The 18,854-nt window shown below is 36.5% G+C and overlaps 1 protein-coding gene across 5 annotated transcripts in view; it reads left to right on the plus strand.

Annotated features, from left to right (window-relative positions):
- LOC309609788 (uncharacterized protein) overlaps positions 1–18,854 on the plus strand; it is a 67,671-nt gene that overhangs the window by 10,106 nt on the left and 38,711 nt on the right. The window lies entirely within an intron of this gene.

The following is an 18,854-nucleotide window of genomic DNA, read 5'->3' on the forward strand; positions in this document are numbered from 1 at the left end:
CACTTCCCCTTCAAACATGGAGCTCATCCTTTAACACCCATTAAAAACCCTTACATGAGCCAATAATTTCAATAAGAATTTCAATGTTCATTGCAGCATTATTTACCATAGCCAAGACATGGAAGCAACCTAAGTGCCCACTGATGGATGACTAGATCAAGAAAATGTAATATATATGTATTATTCAGCCATGAAAAAGAAGGAAATTCTGACATTTGCAACAACATGGATGGATCTTGAGGACATTATGCTAAGTGAAATAAGTCAGGTGGAGAAAGATAAATACCATATGATCTCACTTACATGTAGAATCTAAAAAACAAAAACAGGGACTTCCCTGGTGGCGTAGTGGTTAAGGATCCACCTGCCAATGCAGGGGACACAGGTTTGAGCCCTGGTCTGGGAAGATCCCACATGCTGCGGAGCAACTAAGCCCATGCGCCACAACTACTGAAGCTTGCATGCCACAATTACCGAAGCCCACACACCTAGAGTCCATTCCCTGCAACAAGAGAAGCCCCCTCTCACTGCAACTAGGGAAAGCCCATGCACAGCAATGAAGACCCAATGAAGCCAAAAATAAATAAAAATTTAAAAAATAAAATAAAATTAAATTAAATTAAAAACAAAACCAAAAACAACAAACAAAAAACCCCCAAACTCATAAATAGAGCACATTGGTAGTTGCCAGACGCAGGGGATGGGGATGGGCAAAATGTGTGGTGTTGGTCAAAAGGTACAAACTTCTAGTTATAAAATAAGTCCTGGGGATGTAATGTACAGCATGGTGACTATAGTTAACCATACTGTATTGTATATTTGGAAGTTGCTAAGAGAGTAGATCTTAAAAGTTCTCATCACAAGAAAAAAAATTGAAACTGTGTGTGGTGATGGATGTTATTGTGGTTATTTTGCAATATATCCAAATGTCGAATCATTATGTTGTACACCTGAAACTAATATAATGTTATATGTAAATTATATCTCTATTAAAAAAAACACCTCTTAGTTTCATTGATCTTTTCTATTGTCTTTTTAGTCTCTATATCATTTATTTCGACTCTGATCTTTGTTATTTCCTTCCTTCTACTAATTTTGGGCTTAGTTTGTTTTTCTTTTTCCAGTTCCTTGAGGTGTAAAGTTAGGTTATTTATTTGAGATCTTTCAGGACTTCCCTGGCAGTCTAGTGGTTAAGACTCCATGCTTCCAATGCAAGGGTGCAGGTTCGATCCCTGGTCAGGGAACTAAGATTCCACATGCAGTGCAACCAAAAAATATACATATATATATTTTAGATCTTTCTTGTTTCTTAATGTAGACATTTGTTGCTATGAACTTCCCTCTTAGAACTGCTTTTCCTGCATTCCATAAGTTTCAGTATGTTCTATTTCTACTTCCATTTTTCTCAAGATATATTTTAATTTCTCTTTTGATTTCTTCTTTGACCCATTGGTTGTTCAGTAGCATGTTGTTTAATCCCCTTATATTTGTGAATTTTCCAGTTTTCTACCTGTAATTGATTTCTAGTTTCATACCATTGTGATTAGAAAAGATGTTTGATATGATTTCAGTCTTCTTAAATTTATTATTTGTGGTCTGGCATGTGATCTGTCCTGGAGAATGTTCCAGGTGTGCTTGAGGAGAATGGCATTCTGTTGCTTTTGGATGGAATGTTCTATATATGTCTATTAGCTCAATCTAATATAACATGTCATTTAAGGCCAGTGTCTCCTTATTGATTTTCTGTCTGGATCATCTATTCATTGATGAAAGTAGGCTATTAAAGTCCACTACTATTATTGTATTGCTTTCTATTTCTCCCTTTAGATTTGTCAATATTTGTTTTATATGTTTAGGTGCTCCCTTACCTGGCTCTTAAAATAATAACATGCTTCTTTTAGAACTTTAGTGAAGAGTAACTTCCATTTTTATTTCTGCCACCTTCTATAAGTAGAAAGAGTGTTTTATTTAATTGGTGATTTGGGGAGATGAAAATAAGATCCACTCCCTTTCTTGCCATATTTTTCAAATCTACCTACCCACAACAGATTATGTTCTGATCTGTTCCTCATTCTGTGTAATAAACTAAACTCACATGAATCAGGGTCCAGGCTTACCTTCTAGAGCAGATCTGAGGCCTAATTCTCCTTCTTCCTACTGTTGACCTCACTGAGTGTAAAACAGTGACTCTACCTTAGTTTATCTGTCCTGCAAACCTAAATTTTCCTTTGGTATGTCATCTCCCATTTGGACTTGGGAAGGCGTATTGAAAATCCTTGTTGTGGCTGTATGTTGAAGTCATATTGTCCAAGCAGCTTTATCAGTAAGGTGTTTTGTTTTGCTTTGTTTTGTTTTCTCTGTCTGGATCCCTGTGAATTGGTTCTGAATTCAGAAGAGAGTTAAGACATGTAAGCAGCTATCACTGCCTAATTCCCATTATTGATAGGACAACTCTATCCAAAAATGGTTGTTTAATAAGAACTATGGTTTCATAAAAGAAATGTAAAATGAAATTTTAGCAGCCTGACAATAAGGGAATAAAAGATCCCAGAAAAGAATGATAACATTTATTAGAGGTTCACTGAAATAGGAACTTGTTCTTTATTCATGAATGCCTATTGTGTATTAGGCAGTGTTCTAAGTAAAAGTTTAAAGAGTTGGAATACTTTAAATAAAAGTTCCCAGGTACTCGAATTTGTTCGAGTTTTGAATTGTTACAATGATCAACAGAAGAGCAGTGTTTTATATTCAAAGCCAATATGATTCATTCAATATAATAATGATAACATTTGAGTGCTAATTACTTATCAATCAAGCAATTCCCATACAATATCTGATTGAATCATCAAAACACATCTGTGAGACAGAATAGAATAGTCTAGGTTACAATGCAGTTGAAAAAAAAAGTCAATGGTTTAACTGAATGCAGATTTATTTCTTGTTCCAAAAAGTTGGCTCTGGCTGCAGACAACTGTCCTCCACATGGTGACACAATAACCCAGGCTCTTTCAACCTTGTGGTGTCACCATCTTAACATGAGTCTTCTTCTGTGGTTGCCCCAGTCAGGGAAGAAAGACTGGGGAATTTCATATGGGCCTTTCATGCCCTCATTCTGAAATTGATACATTTCAATTCCACAATATTTCATTGGCCAGACTGAGTTACATGGCCCCATGCAGTTGCAGGGTTGCTGAGAAATAGTCAATCCACTGAGTACCCAGAAGGGAAAGAGAACTGAATGTTGATTAACACTAGCAATGTATACCATTAATAGCTATTATTCCCATTCCCTTTGTATAGATGAGGAAATGGAGACTTAGCAAAGTTAACTAACTCATCCAAGGTTACACAGAAAGTAAGCAGAGGCACCATTATGTGAACCTGGACAATCTGACTCCAGAGCTTGTGCCTAACCTCTATCCTATATGATCCCCTAACATCACACTGGCAGCCTGGCAGAACCTAGCCATCACTAGGGATATTTAATTCGATTCACTGAAATTCAGTTAAATTCAAATCAGCATACATTTACTGAATGCTCTCTTTGTGTCAGGCATTGCTGTTCCATCTGGAGAAGGTTTGGATTTGACTGTATAGATCTATTCCTATAGATATAAACAAATAGGACAACTGTGATCCTTAATATTATATGTCAACTTGGCTGGGCCACCGTGCCCAGATATTTTGTCAAACTTAATTCTGGATGTTTCTATGAAGGTGTTTTTGGATGAGATTAACATTTAAATTGGTGGACTTTGAGGAAAGCATATTGCCCTCCATAACGTGGGTGGGCCTCATCCAATCAGTTGAAGGCCTTAATAGAACAAAGACTGACCTTCTCCAAGTGAGAAGGAATTCTGCCAGCAGACTGTTTTTGGACTTGAACTGCAACTCTTCTCTGAGTCTTCACAACTGCATGAACCAATTTCTTAAAATCTCTCTCTCTGTCTCTCTCTCTCTCTATATATATATATACACATATATATAAAACAAGATCCTGTGCAAACTTTATTTATTTTGATTTTAGAATGTCAGGCACTGTCCTGATTACTGTAGCCCTATAGTATAGTCTGAAGGCAGGGAGCCTGATTCCTCCAGCTCCGTTTCATTGTTTTTTTTTCTCTCAAGATTGCTTTGGCTATTTGAGGTCTTTTGTGTTTCCATACAAATTGTAAAATTTTTTGTTCTAGTTCTGTGAAAAATGCCATTGGTAATTTGATAGGGATTGCATTGAATCTGTAGATTGCTTTGGGTAATATAGTCATTTTCACAATATTGATTCTTCCAATCCAAGAACATGGTATATCTCACCATCTGTTTGTGTCGTCTTTGGTGTCTTTCATCAGTATCTTAAAGTTTTCTGCATACAGGTCTTTTGCCTCCTTAGGTAGGTTTATTCCTAGGTATTTTATTCTTTTTGTTGCAATGGTAAATGGGATTGTTTCCTTAATTTTTTTTGTGATCTTTCATTGTTAGTGTATAGGAATGCAAGAGACTGCTGTGTATTAATTTTGTATCCTGCGACTTTACTAAATTCTTCTCTAGTAGTTTTCTGGTGGCATCTTTAGGATTCTCTATGTATAGTATCATGTCATCTGCAAACAGTGACAGCTTTACTTCTTCTTTTCCAATTTGGATTCCTTTTATTTCTTTTTCTTCTCTGATTGCCGTGGCTAGGACTTCCAAAACTATGTTGAATAATAGTGGTGAGAGTGGGCACCCTTGTCTTGTTCCTGATTTTAGAGGAAATGCTTTCAGTTTTTTACCATTGAGAATAATGTTTGCTGTGGGTTTGTCATATATGGCTTTTATTATGTTGAGGTGGGTTCCCTCTATGCCCACTTTCTGGAGAGTTTTTATCATAAATGGGTGTTGAATTTTGTTGGAAACTTTTTCTGCATCTATTGAGATGATCGCATGGTTTTCATTCTTCAGTTTGTTAATATGGTGTATCACATTGATTGATTTACGTATATTGAAGAATCCTTGCATCCCTGGGATAAATCCCACTTGACCATGGTGTATAATCCTTTTAATGTGTTGTTAGACTCGGTTTGCTAGTATTTTGATGAGGAGTTTTGCATCTGTGCTATACTTCAGGGCTACAGTAATCAAGACATTATGGTACTGGCACAAAAACAAGAAAGCCCAGAGACAAACCCATGTACCTATGGTCACCTAATCTATGACAAAGGAGGCCAGAATATACAATGGAGCAAAGACAGCCTCTTCAATAAGTGGTGCTGGGAAAAATGGACAGCTGCATGTAAAAGAATGAAATTAGAACACTCCCTAACACCATACACAAAAATAAACTCAAAATGGATTAAAGACCTAAATGTAAGGCCAGACACTATAAAACTCTTAGAGGAAAACATGGGCAGAACACTCTTTGACATAAATCACAGCAAGATCTCTTTTGACCCACCTCCTAGATTAATGAGAATAAAAACAAAAATAAACAAATGGGACCTAATTAAACTTAAAAGCTTTTGCACAGCAAAGGAAACCACAAACAAGATGAAAAGACATCCCTCAAAATGGGAGACAATATTTGCAAATGAAGTAACTGACAAAGGATTTATCTCTAAAATATACAAGCAGCTCATGCAGCTCAACATCAAAAAAGCAAACAACCCAATCAAAAAAATGGGCAGAAGACCTAAGTAGACATTCCTCCAAAGAAGACATACAGATGGCCAATGCAAACACGTGAAAAAATGTTCAACATCACTAATTATTAGAGAAACGCAAATCAAAACTACAGTGAGGTATCACCTCACACCAGTCAGAATGGCCACCATCACAAAATCTACAAACAATAAATGCTGGAGAGCGTGTGGAGAAAAGGGAACCCTCTTGCATTGTTGGTGGGCATGTAAATTGATACAGCCACTATGGAGAACAGTATGGAGGTTCCTTAAAAAACTAAAAATAGAATTTTTTGACCATATGACCATGGTCATACCATATGGAGCAATTCCACTCCTGGGCATATGCCCTGAGAAAACCATAATTCAAAAAGAGACATATACCACAATGTTCATTGCAGCACTTTTTTCGACAGCCAGGACATGGAAGCAACTTAAATGTCCATCAATAGAGGAATGGAAAAAGAAGATGTGGTACATATATACAATGGAATATTACTCAGCCATAAAAAGGAATGAAATTGGGTCATTTGTAGAGATGTGATTCAACATAGAGATTCATATAGAGTGAAGTTAAGTCAGAAAGAGAAAACAAATATCGTATATTAACACATATATGTGGAATCTGAAAAAATTGGTATAGACGATCTTATTCACAAAGCAGAAATAGAGACACAAACATAGAGACCAAACGTATGTATACCAAGGGGGAAAGGGGGGGTGGGATGAATTGGGAGATTGGGATTGACATATATACACTATTGATACTATGTATAAAATAGATAACTAATGAGAACCTACTGTATAGCACAGGGAACTCTACTCAGTGCTCTGTGATGACCTAAATGGGAAGGAAATCCAAAAAAGAGGGGATATATGTACACATATAGTTGATTCACTTTGCTGTACAGTGGAAACTAACACAACATTATAAAGCAACTATACTCCAATAAAAATTAAAAAAAAAACTACAGTGAGATAATACTGCAAAAAAAAATGTCAAGTAAAATAGCAGAATTCTAGAATAACTTACAGAAATAAGTCAATGTTTATTATATTTTCTTTTCTTTTCTTTTCTTTTTTTGGCCACACCATGCCGCTTTTGGGATCTTAGTTCCCCAACCAAGGATTGAACCTGGGCCCCAGCAGTGAAAGCGCCAAGTCCTAACCACTGGACAGCCAGGGAATTCCCTATATTTTCTATAATACAAGAAGTTTTTAAAAACTCTATTATAAAATACATAGATTTTTGCAAAGAACCTTTTAGATGGAAAAAAACAGCCAAAACAATCTGCCACATATAGGCCTTAGTATGTGGTTTTATAGTCTGTCTACTTAGGGGAGTGTTCTAACTATCTTCACAAATTCAGTGTTGTGAGAATATGTGGCTAGGTGTTAATTATCATTTTAAAAGGAATTTAGTTCTCCTACACAGCTGAGAATGCTAACAGTCTCCAATTTTAATTTGTTCTCCTGTACAAGATGCTGTTTCTGAAGTATTTAGTTGCTTCCTACTGGTCACGCAAACTTCAGACTTCCTAAAAATATGTATTTCTCAGTAAGTTGCATATGATGACAAACTTCTAAAGAGATGCATTGAACTTTTTCATCAAATGAATTCACAGTGGATTTCCAGTCTCAATTGAGATAAGTAAGTTAGCCCATAGTTCTTCTTAAGCATGATCCTCTTCTTTCTTTCATGTCATATTTTATGTCTCTTCAGATCCTTTTTGAAACCAGATGGGAATAACATCGAATTGAGATGCAAAAAGCACTTGTTCAAGAATCTTAGAAGCTGTATTTTTATTGTCTCTACTACCATCTCTCTGGCTAATCTTGGACAAGACACTTTAACTTCTGGATACTGACTTCCTCATCTGCAATTTGAAGTATAATTGACATGCAGTAAACTGTACATATTTAAAGTATAATTTGATAAGTTTTGACATATGTATACAGACATGGAACTATCATTATAATCAAGATAACGAACATATTTATCACTCCCAAAAGTTTTTTCGTGCCACTTTGTATTTCCTTCCTCCTTCCTCCTGCCCCTCCCAGCCTTCTCCTATCCTCAAGTGCTGATGTGTGTTTTCTGTCACCATAGATTATTTTGCATTTTTCAGAGAAAAACAGAAATTTTAAGCTCATTAGTTTAAGTGACTAAAATGAGATATGGAAAAACTTAAATTCTTTAAAAATATTTTTTAAAAATTGAGATTTCCTATCTTGAAACCTGAGGCAGCAGTGTGATGCAGTGGTTAAAGCCCTTACTTTAGAGTAAGCGGACATGAGTTTTGGGTCTTGGCTTTGTCATTCACTAGCTGTTATGACCTTGGGAAAATTACTCAATATCCTGAGGTTCACAGTTTCCCCATACTTAGGGGAAAGAATAATAATAGCTTCTATACTCAAAAAGATGTTGTGAAATTGCATGCAAAGCAATTAGCTCAGTGCTGGGCCTGTTCATACAATATACTCAACCAACGGTAGTCATCTATCTTTAGACATTTCAAGAGTCCTAATCCATATTTTAAGAAAAGGAAATGAGAACTCTGATCATGCAGACAGTATAATCTTAAGGCAACTATTTTCAAAGTTTTATGTGAAGATTACAGTAATTCACTGTGCTAGACATGGTGTCCGTATGATTCTGACTCAAGTCCTTTTTGTAAGTACCTCATTGGTTTTTCTTCCTCATAACTCTTACCCCGAGTATCATGGGTCCCCTTTTTGTAATTCTATCCATACCCTCCCCAAACATATGACCGACAGTCATTGATTTGACGAATGACTTGGCCAAAGTAGAGTGAATGGTAGTCACCACTTCAGAAGACAGGCACCATGAAAATAGAGATAACTAAAGAAAACTAGTCCTTTTTTGGTGATAAATGTTCTTTAATAGTTTTCTTCTCTATATTTAAATACTTCTGTCATTCTTTTTGTGCCATTAAGCTTTGCCAGGTCCATACTTGATAAAACTCTCTCTCTACAGCAGAAACTAATTAAGCTCCACTTGCTAGCCTAGCCCAGTCTAGCATCCAGGGTAAGTTCTGGCTTTGTGGAGAAGAGAGTTTAGAGACTGTATCTTGTGCTTTCGTTCGTGAAGTTTTAGCATTGCTTTATTAAAGGTAGTCCAGAGAAATTATATGGGGTTGTGGGAGGAGGTTGATAATTCTTCTGTGGGAAGGAGAATCTCCTGCTTACCATCCCTCCTATTTTGTAATGTACCATCTATACAGGTTTATTTACTCCTTCTACCTTAACCTAGCTTCCTCCCAGAAATTAGTCTATGACAATGACTTATGTGCAGGTAGTTGATTTTGGAAAGAGATCCCAGCAAATGAGTGAAAAACTGGGAAACTAAAACATGGAAGGAAGGAAAGCCAATTCAAGACTAGATGATCAGTCTAGACATTTCTGTAGGCAACTAGGGTTCATTTTTCTAGATCTTTGAATAGTTGTCTAGAATTCATCTAGAATTGTCTCCCTGAGTGAAGAAGAGGGAAGCATTTATCTACTAGTTTCCACCCCTCATTGTTCATTGTGGCAGATAGACCCTAAGGTAACTACCAGTGATCCCTGCCTTTTAATGCCCTTCTTTAAGCTCCTATCCCTGAATGTAGGTGGAGCCTGTGAATTGCTTCCAACCAATAGAATATGGCAAAAGTTATAGGGTGTTACTCCCATAATTACATTGTATGGCAGATGTGATGGGATACATCACTCCCATCATTATGTTACGTTATGTAAGAATCCATCTTATTAGCAGAATTGCCCTTTGCCACTTCGCTGCTGTCTTTGAAGAAGCAAGCTGCTATGTTATGAACTGCCTATGGAGAGAACCATGTGGCAAGGAGCTCAGATGGCCTCTAGAAGTGGAGGACAGCCTCTGGCTGACAGCCAGCAAAAACGTCTGAAGCTCTCAGTCCTACAACTGCAAGGAAATGAATTCTGCCAACAACCTGAGAGTTTGAAAGAAGATTCTTCTTCATTTGAGCTTCCAGATGGGAACACGACACAGTCAACACGTTCAGTGGGAGACCCAACAGTGGAAACTCCAACTAAGCTGTGCCTGAACTCCTGACCCACAGAAACAGAGATAATAAATATGTGTTGTTTTAAGCTGATAAGTTTATGGGATTCGTTACACAGAAATAGAAAACTAATACATATTTTGGTACCTAGAAGTGGAGTGCTGTTTTAACAGGTACCTGAAAATATGTCTGTGGTTTTGGAACTGAGTGATGGGTGGAGGCTGGAAAAATGCTGAAGAGCATAAAAGAGAAATTTAAGCACCGTGACTAGAATCACCATGACTATCAGTAGAAATATGGACACTGAGGACACTGCTATGAAGGTCTCAGAAGGAAGTGAGGAACATGTTATTGGAAACTAGAGGAAGGAGAATCCTTGTGATGTAGTGACAAAAAAGCTTAGTGAAATTGCTGCAGTTATGTTGAAACCAAAACTTGTAAGTGATGGAACTTTGTTATGTAGTTACAGTGATTTCTAAGCAAAATGTTGAAGGTGCCACTGTTATTCTTGATACATATAGCAAAATGCAAAATGTCAAAGAGGGAGAGAGAGAATTTAGGGGCAATACGGTTAAATAAAAAGGGATCAGGACGGGCTTCCCTGGTGGCGCAGTGGTTAAGAATCTGCCTGCCAATGCAGGCGACACGGGTTCGAGCCCTGGTCTGGGAAGATCTCACATGCCGCGGAGCAACTAAGCCCATGCGCCACAACTACTGAGCCTGTGTTCTAGAGCCCGCGAGCCACAACTACTGAGACCGCGCGCCTGGAGCCCGTGCTCCGCAACAAGAGAAGCCACGGCAATGAGAAGCCCGCGCACCGCAACAAACAGTAGCCTCCGCTCTCCGCAACTAGAGAAAGCCCACCCGCAGCCCGCACGTAGCAACAAAGACCCAACTCAGCTAAAAATAAAAATTAATTAATTAATTTTTTAAAAAGGGATCAGGACGTGATGATTTTGAAAATCTTCATCTTCCCCAGATGGTAAAAAATATTAATGTTAGGAGATGGCTTCTGAACACTGTCTGGAAAGCCTGCTCTAGAGAAAAATGCCCAGGGAGTAACACTACAACCTTTTGTTAAAACCACAAAGCGATCAAAAGGTCAGGGTACCTTCCTTTGTTAACTTTTTCTGATTGCAACTAGACTGGGGATTCTAGTGCCATTAAGCCCATGCTCTAGACTGTCTTCTAGAGGCTACCTTGGGATGGAGACATCAGAATTCTAACCAAATAAAGCTAAAGTTTAGATCAGACATCAGTAAACCAGGGGATGCGTAGTCTTAACTTCATCAGACTCTCAGATTTTCTGCTACTTCAACTCAAGATAGATTTGAACAATTTCTGGACCAAGGAAATATAGCCATTTACATAGAGGAGCTACCGTTCCCTAACTTCTGTTTTCCAATAGACCTAAAAAGGTTGTCCTGGGGTGGGGCTGCTGAGGACAGCAGTTCTTAAGCATTTGGTCTCAAAACCCATTTACACCTTTAAAAATTATGGAGAATTCCAAAGAGCTTTTGTTTATATCTGTTGATATTTACCATATTAGATATTAAAACTAGTAATTTTTAAGGTTTAGTGATTCCTTTAAAAAAGACAGTAATAAGCCCATTATATTTTAAGATAAATAACATATATTTCATGAAAATTAACTGTATTTTCCAAAATAATTTAGTGATAAAAGTGGTATTGGTTTTACATTTTTTGCAGATCTCTTTAATGTCTGGCTTAATAGAAGACTGTTCAATTCTTATGTCTACTTCTGTATTCCATATGTTCTGATATGTTTTTTTTGGTTGAAATAAATGAAGAAAATCCAGCCTCGCACACATATGTAATTGGAAAAGTATTTAATAGTTTTTTTTAAAGTTAATTGTGAGTATAATTCTTTGCTTTCACACCACCAAAACCTTAAAAGTGATAGTTTCTTAAAGGTTAGTAGCAATGTGGAATCTGAAACTATATGAATGAACATTTGTATACCATAACATTAAAATCCATTGGTGTATTATGGAGTGTCTTGAACTTTGAATTGATCTTTTAGTCCCACATTGTTTTGTAATGTCATTCATTGGTCATTTGGAAAATAGTGGTTCACTGAGTTATGCATATCTTCCAAATCCTGACACGTATCATTTTGAAATATCAAAAACTCAACATTCATTAATATAACTACTCATCAGAAAAGTCCTTAAGAATTAGGAAATTGTCAAACTCACCGGGTGGATATAAGTTTTCCAAAATTCTAATTTTTGAAAGCTCAAATTTTATTCTTAACAAGAAAAGCTGTAAGTTGTTTTCATTGAAATTACAGACTTACTTCATTAAATTTTGAGACAATGTCTGCCAAATACCCAAGTCTGAATGACTATAGGTTGTCTGTCTGTCAGTCTTTCAAGCAAAAATGGTGTTCCATATAAAGAGTGGCTTGTTCAGCTCACAACTCAATCACATAAATCCTTTTCCTCGAGACAACCATTGTTCTTTGGTATGCAGCAGAAATGCTTTATGCATTTTGCCTCACATAACTTTTAAAAGACATGATCAAGGGTTCAGATTTGATAAAATTAATAATTATTACTATTTTATCAAACATAATCTTAAATTCTCTCTTTTTTTTCCTGTGAGTACAGTCATCCCTTGGTATCCACGGGGGATTGGTTTCAGGATCCCCTGCAGTTGCCAAAACACTACGGTGCTCATGTCTCATACTAAATGGCACAGTATTTGCATACAATCTATGGAATATTCTCCTGTATAATTTAAATCATCTCTAGATTACTTATAACACCTAATACAATGTAAATGCAATGTAAATAGTTCATAAATGCTATGTAAATATTTGCTGGAGCAGCAAATTCAAGTTTTGCTTTTTTGGAACTTTTCAAAAGAAAAAATTAAAAAAATAATTTCAGTTCATGGTTGGTTGAATCTGCGGGAATACAGAGGGCCGACTGTATATAGCAATGAAGAATACAATGACTACTAGTACAGTTTGGTATCACTGCTTTGATATCTGTTAAGGAACTAGCAATTTTACCCACCATTGCCTTTGTATCATAGTACAAATATCAACACAGTGAGGGAGGCAAATTATGTCTTAGTGTTACTGTGAAAATATTTTTGACCTTGCAGATAGCTTCCCAGGGACTCCATGCAGTCTGCAGATCACATTTTGAGAACCACTGATCAAGAACAAATCTATACTCTAAGTGGTGGCAATCCATTTTTCACACAATTTGCCCTTCTGAGTAGAGTCTGTGCTGTTATAACCAATCCTCCTGACCTAACTGTTCTCTCATCAACTTTTTCTGCTTGCTGATAAGCATGACCCATCATATTCAGTTCTTGGTTCCAGCTCAATTCCCCATTTCTAACCCTCCATTCTTCTTGCCAAAGTAAAGATTTCTTGCCTCTATTTTTATCTGCCTAAGCAAACCCTACACTAATCTTCTAATGATTCCATTTTAATTCTTGATCTCATTCCAGGAATCAACCTAGCCCTTCAGGGTAGAATTTTATTCATTCATCTTTTATTTCATTTATACATTCATTGATTAATTCATTTAATCAGTGAATTAAATAAGTTCATTAATTTTAAAATGAATTTTCTGCAAATCTACTATTTCATTTGTTAGAGAAATGACATTTGCTTTTGGCCTTAAAGGGTGACATAATTTTTTTTTTTTTTTTTTAACTTTTGGGTTTTATTTATTTATTTATGGCTGTGTTGGGTCTTCGTTTCTGTGCGAGGGCTTTCTCTAGTTGTGGCAAGTGGGGGCCACTCTTCATCGCAGTGCGCGGGCCTCTCATTATCGCGGCCTCTCTTGTCGCGGAGCACAGGCTCCAGAAGCGCAGGCTCAGTAATTGTGGCTCACGGGCCCAGTTGCTCCGCGGCATGTGGGATCTTCCCAGACCAGGGCTCGAACCCGTGTCCCCTGCATTGGTAGGCAGAGTCTCAACCACTGCGCCACCAGGGAAGCCCAGGGTGACATAATTTGAACAGATGAAGTGAAAGTGTAGGTTTTTCAAAGTATAATAAATAATAATAGCTTTATGGAGGTAAAAAAGTCTTCCTCCTTGTTTGGGGAAAGGCAAGGAGGATGCAGATAGTAGAGTAATTAAAGACAAGGCCAAAAATTTAGTATAGGGTCATCTCATGGAGGTACTGACTGCCTGAAGTTCATTTGGTAAGCAATGGGGAACTGCCAGAGATGTTTCAGCAGAGGCAGAGGTAATGGGGTGAAACAGTCTCAGTAAAGCATTATTTGCTTAAGATTTGTTTGGCAACTATAGATGAAAAGAATTTGGTGGCGAAAAGACACTTGAGGCCAGAAAAACAGGTTGGAGACCTGAACTAGGGTGGTGGCCGTAGAAATGGAGATGAGTGGAGATAGATTTTGAGAACAATGAGGAAGTAAGTTCAATAGGTGGTGGTGAGGGAGAAGTGGTTGTCAAAAATGACTAGAGTTTCAAGCATGAGTTATTGGGAGAATGGTGATGCTATTTAAAGAAATCAGGAAGTCAAAAAAAGGAACGGTTTGTGTGAGGCAAGACGATGAGCTCAGTTCTTTACCTTTTAGGCATATAAGTGGCTATACTCAAGGGGGAACTAACTAATTTTATAGCCCTTACAAGAACTGGAGCCTAACAAATCTTAAAAGATTGTGGTTATAGCTAGACTGGCTTTATACTGTCTCTTTGCAATATAAACGTAAAGGGGAAAATGAAAAATGCAGTCAGTATTTTAATTCGCTGTAGTTTCTCTCTAGACCAATCTAGCAGGAATCTGTAGCTTTTCTGTGGTCCATATATCACAAAGATAGCTCTTATAAAGTGATATATATTTATTAAACGATTTGTGTTATTTATTATGCTAAATTGTATGTCAGTTAATCCTGGCAACAGCACTTAGATATTATTACCTGGATTTTCATAAGAGAAATCAAGGTACAAAGAAGTTAAGTAACTTTTCCAAGTTCAAACAGGAAGTGATGGAATGACATTTGAAACCAGGTTCTGTGCGGTTTCAAAGTCCTTGTTTCATCTACTCTATATAACTAAAGTATTTATGTGCCTTTCCTCCCTTTTCCTTTTCACAGAATGAAAAGGGAATAGTGCCTTTTAGCATGGACTATTGGTCTTTAAGATTGTATCCAGAGATTCATTAATGCCGTCTTAGGAGATCTGTCTTAGGAAAGGCTACTGCTCAGGGGGCTCTCCCTTTTTATTTTCCTTCCAGTTTTATTGAGATATAATTGACGTACATCACTGAATAAGGTTAAGGTATACAGAAAAATGGTTTGACTTACATATATTGTGGTAATGTTTAGTTAGCGTCCATTATCTCATATAGATAAAATTAAAAAAGAAAGAAAAAAAAGAAAAAAAAATTTTCCTTGTGATGAGAACTTTTAAGATTTACTCTCAACAACTTTTCTATATATCATACAGCAGTGTTAACTATAGTTATCATGCTGTACATTATAGCCCTAGTACTTATTTATCTTGTAACTGGAAGTTTGTACCTTTTTAAAAATTTTTATTTATTTTTTTAATTGAAGTATAGTTGATTTACAATGTTGTGTTAGTTTTAGGTGTACAGCAAAGTTATTCAGTTATATATATATATTCAGTTTTTATATATATACAAAACTTTTCTTTTTCAGATTATTCTCCCATATAGGTTATTACAAAATATTGAGGATAGTTCCCTGTGCTATACAGTAGGTCCTTGTTTTTTATCTACTTTGTATATAGTAGTGTGTATATGTTACTCCTAAATTCCTGATTTATCCTTCTCTTCCCCCTTTCCCCTTTGGTAACTGTAAGTTTGTTATTCTATGTCTGTTTCTGTTTTGTAAATAAGTTCATTTGTATCATTTTTTTAGAGTCCACATATAAGTGATATCATATGATATTTGTCTTTGTCTGACTTACTTCACTTAGTATGATAATCTCTAGATGCATCCATGTTGCTGAAAATGGCATTATTTCATCCTTTTTGTGGCTAATATTCCATTGTATGTATATATACCACATCTTCTTTAACCATTCATCTATCGATGGACATTTAGGGTGTAGAAGTTTGTACCTTTTGACAACCTTCCTCCAATTCCTCCTCCCCTGAACCACCCCCCCACCCCCAGTAACCGCAAATCTGATCTCTTTTTCTATGAGTTTAGTGTTTTGTTTTTCAAGATTCTTCATTTAAGTGAGATCATATAGTATTTGTCTTTGTCTGACTTATTTCACTTAGCATAATGCCCTCAAGGTCCATCCATGCTGTTGTAGATGGCAGGGTTCCCTCATTTTTTAATGGCTGAATAATATTCTTTTGTATGTATATACTGCAACTTCTTTATCCATGCACTTATGGACAGACACTTAGGTTTTTTTCCATGTCTCAGCTATTGTAAATAATGCTGCTATGAACATGAGGATGCAGATATCTTCCTGAGTTAGTGCTTTTGTTTCCTTTGGATATATTCCCAGAAATGGAATAGCTGGATCGTATCGTAGTTCTATTTTTAATTTTTTGAGGAGCCTCCATACTGTTTTCCTTGTGTCTGTACCTGTTTACTATCTCACCAACAGTGCACAAGGGTTCCCTTTTCTCCACATCCTCACCAGCATTTTTACCTCTTATCTTTTGGATGATGGCTACTTTAATAGGCATAAGGTGATATCACATTGTGGTTTTAATTTGCATTTCCCTAATGACTAGTGATGTTGAACATCTTTTCATGTACCTATTGGCCTTTTGTATATCTTTTTTTGGAAAAATGTCTATTCAGGTCTTTTGCCCATCTTTTAATTGAATTATTTGGTTTTTTCATTATGGATTTTTGTTTTGGGGGGGATTTTTGGCTATTGAGTTGTATGAGTTCTTCATATATTTTGGATAATAACCCCTTATCAGATATCTGGTTTGCAAATATTTTTTTCCCATTCCATGGTTGCCTTTTTACTTTGCTGATTTTTTCTTTTACTATGAAGAAGCTTTTTAGTTTTATGTCATCCAACTTGTTTATTTTTGCTTTTGGTGACATATCCAAAAAATCATTGCCAAGACCCATGTCAAGGAACTTTTTTCCTATGTTTTCTTCTAGGAGTTTCATGGTTCAGGTCCCATGTTTAAGTCTTCAATTCATATTCAGTTAATTTTTGTAAGTGGTGTAAGATAGGAGTCTATTTTCATTATTTTACATGTGAATATCCAATTTTACCAACACCATTTATCAAACAGACTGTCTTTTCTCCACTGAGGCACTCTCTTTCAACTACTATAATGGGCAACTACTTTCCCCATTAGAATGATAATTCCTGTCCCTTACTTAAGACTGAGAGCACTATTAAGTAACAAAATTAATTTAACTGAAATACCACAACTTAATAAGAGCAGATATAATACTTTTAAATGTAGCTATAGTAAATACTGTCATTAAAAAATAATAAAGAGCCAGGTAAGTTCCTCTGAAACCACTTTATTATTTTTCTTTAATTTTTATTGGAGTATAGTTGATTTACTATGTTGTGTTAGTTTCTGCTGTACAGCAAAATGAATCAGTTATACATAAACATATATCCACTCTTTTTTAGATTCTTTTCCCATATAGGTATTACAGGGTATTGAGTAGAGTTCCCTGTGCTATACAGTAGGTCCTTATTAGTTATCTGTTTTGTATATAGTAGTGTGTATATGTCAATCCCAATCTCTCAGATTATCGCCCCTCTCTTTCCCCCTGATAACCATAAGTTTGTTTTTTACATCTGTGACTCTATTTCTGTTTTGTAAATAACAAAACATTTGTTTTTGGGGGGGATTGTTTCATTTGTACCATTTTTTTAGATTCCACATATAAGCGATATCATATGATATTTGTCTTTCTCTGTCTGACTTATTTCACTCAGTATGACAATCTCTAGTTCCATCCATGTTGCTGCAAATGGCATTATTTTGTCCTTTTTTATGGCTGAGTAATATTCCATGTATATATGTACCACATCTTTATCCATTCCTCTGTTGATGGACATTTAGGTTGCTTCCATGTTCTGGCTATTGTAAATAGTGCTGCACTGAACACGGGGGTGCATGTATTTTTTCGAATTATGTGAAACCACTTTAAATTTAGACAAATAGCAGAGAATGACCTTAACAGCAAGTCTGAGCATTCAAGTATGGAGGTATTTCTCTACATAAGGGAAGGTAGAGGATGATTAGTCTTGGAAATTAATGTGATGGTTGAATGCTCCCCCAGAGTGTAATGAGCAGAGAACCAAGAAATACATGACTATGCTACATCTGTTACATGCACAGCCTGGCACTTGATGAGTGTTTGATGAATGTAAGTCCCTTTCCCTTTTGCATTTTACAAAATATTTCCACACATCTTATTTTGTTTACTCTATATATTGAAAAGAAAATCCCAAGGAATAAACTGTTATCATTCTCATTGTACTGGTATGTAAGAATCTTTACATGTTGAAGCTGAAAATGACTAGACGATTCTGCAGTTTTGTCTCTCTAGCCTGAATGTTCTGGGTTTGCACTCTCCCTGTAGGAATTGATCATGTGTTCCTCAGGCCATTGAGCTGTGATAAGAAAGATTTTCCTGCTTGGAGTCCAAACTGAGCATGGATCCCACATAAATAAAGACCCATGACACTTTTTTTATTTGGTTGGTTTTGTTTGTTTGTTTGTTTTTGGCCACGCCACATGGCTTGTGGGATCTTAGTTCCCTGACCAGGGATCAAATTCGTGCCAGCTGCAATGGAAGCACAGAGTCCTAACCACTGGACCACCAGGGAACCCCCCATGACACTTTTTGCCATTGAACTGAGCTGAGGACCCTACTGACTGTTAATCCCTTTATCCCAGGGTTGAGTGGGTGACATTTTGTATTACAAATATATACATACCGGTGCTTAATTTGAGAGAGTTTCAAAGAAAGTCTCATGGAAAGTCTCAGACATGAGGTGGAGTTTCTAGACCTGACATCATTGTATTAATGTAAGTGAAAAAGAGCTTTGAAGATATGAAGGAAGCAAAAGCATGACACGACCATGTCGCACAAAGGAGATGGGTCTGCCAACAGCATGAAGAGAAACTGGAAGGAGACGAATTTAACTAGATTTTCAAAGTTCAGATGGTAGGGGATGT

Source organism: Balaenoptera borealis, assembly GCF_965194805.1.
Source record: "Balaenoptera borealis genome assembly, chromosome: 13".
Taxonomy (NCBI): domain Eukaryota; kingdom Metazoa; phylum Chordata; class Mammalia; order Artiodactyla; family Balaenopteridae; genus Balaenoptera; species Balaenoptera borealis.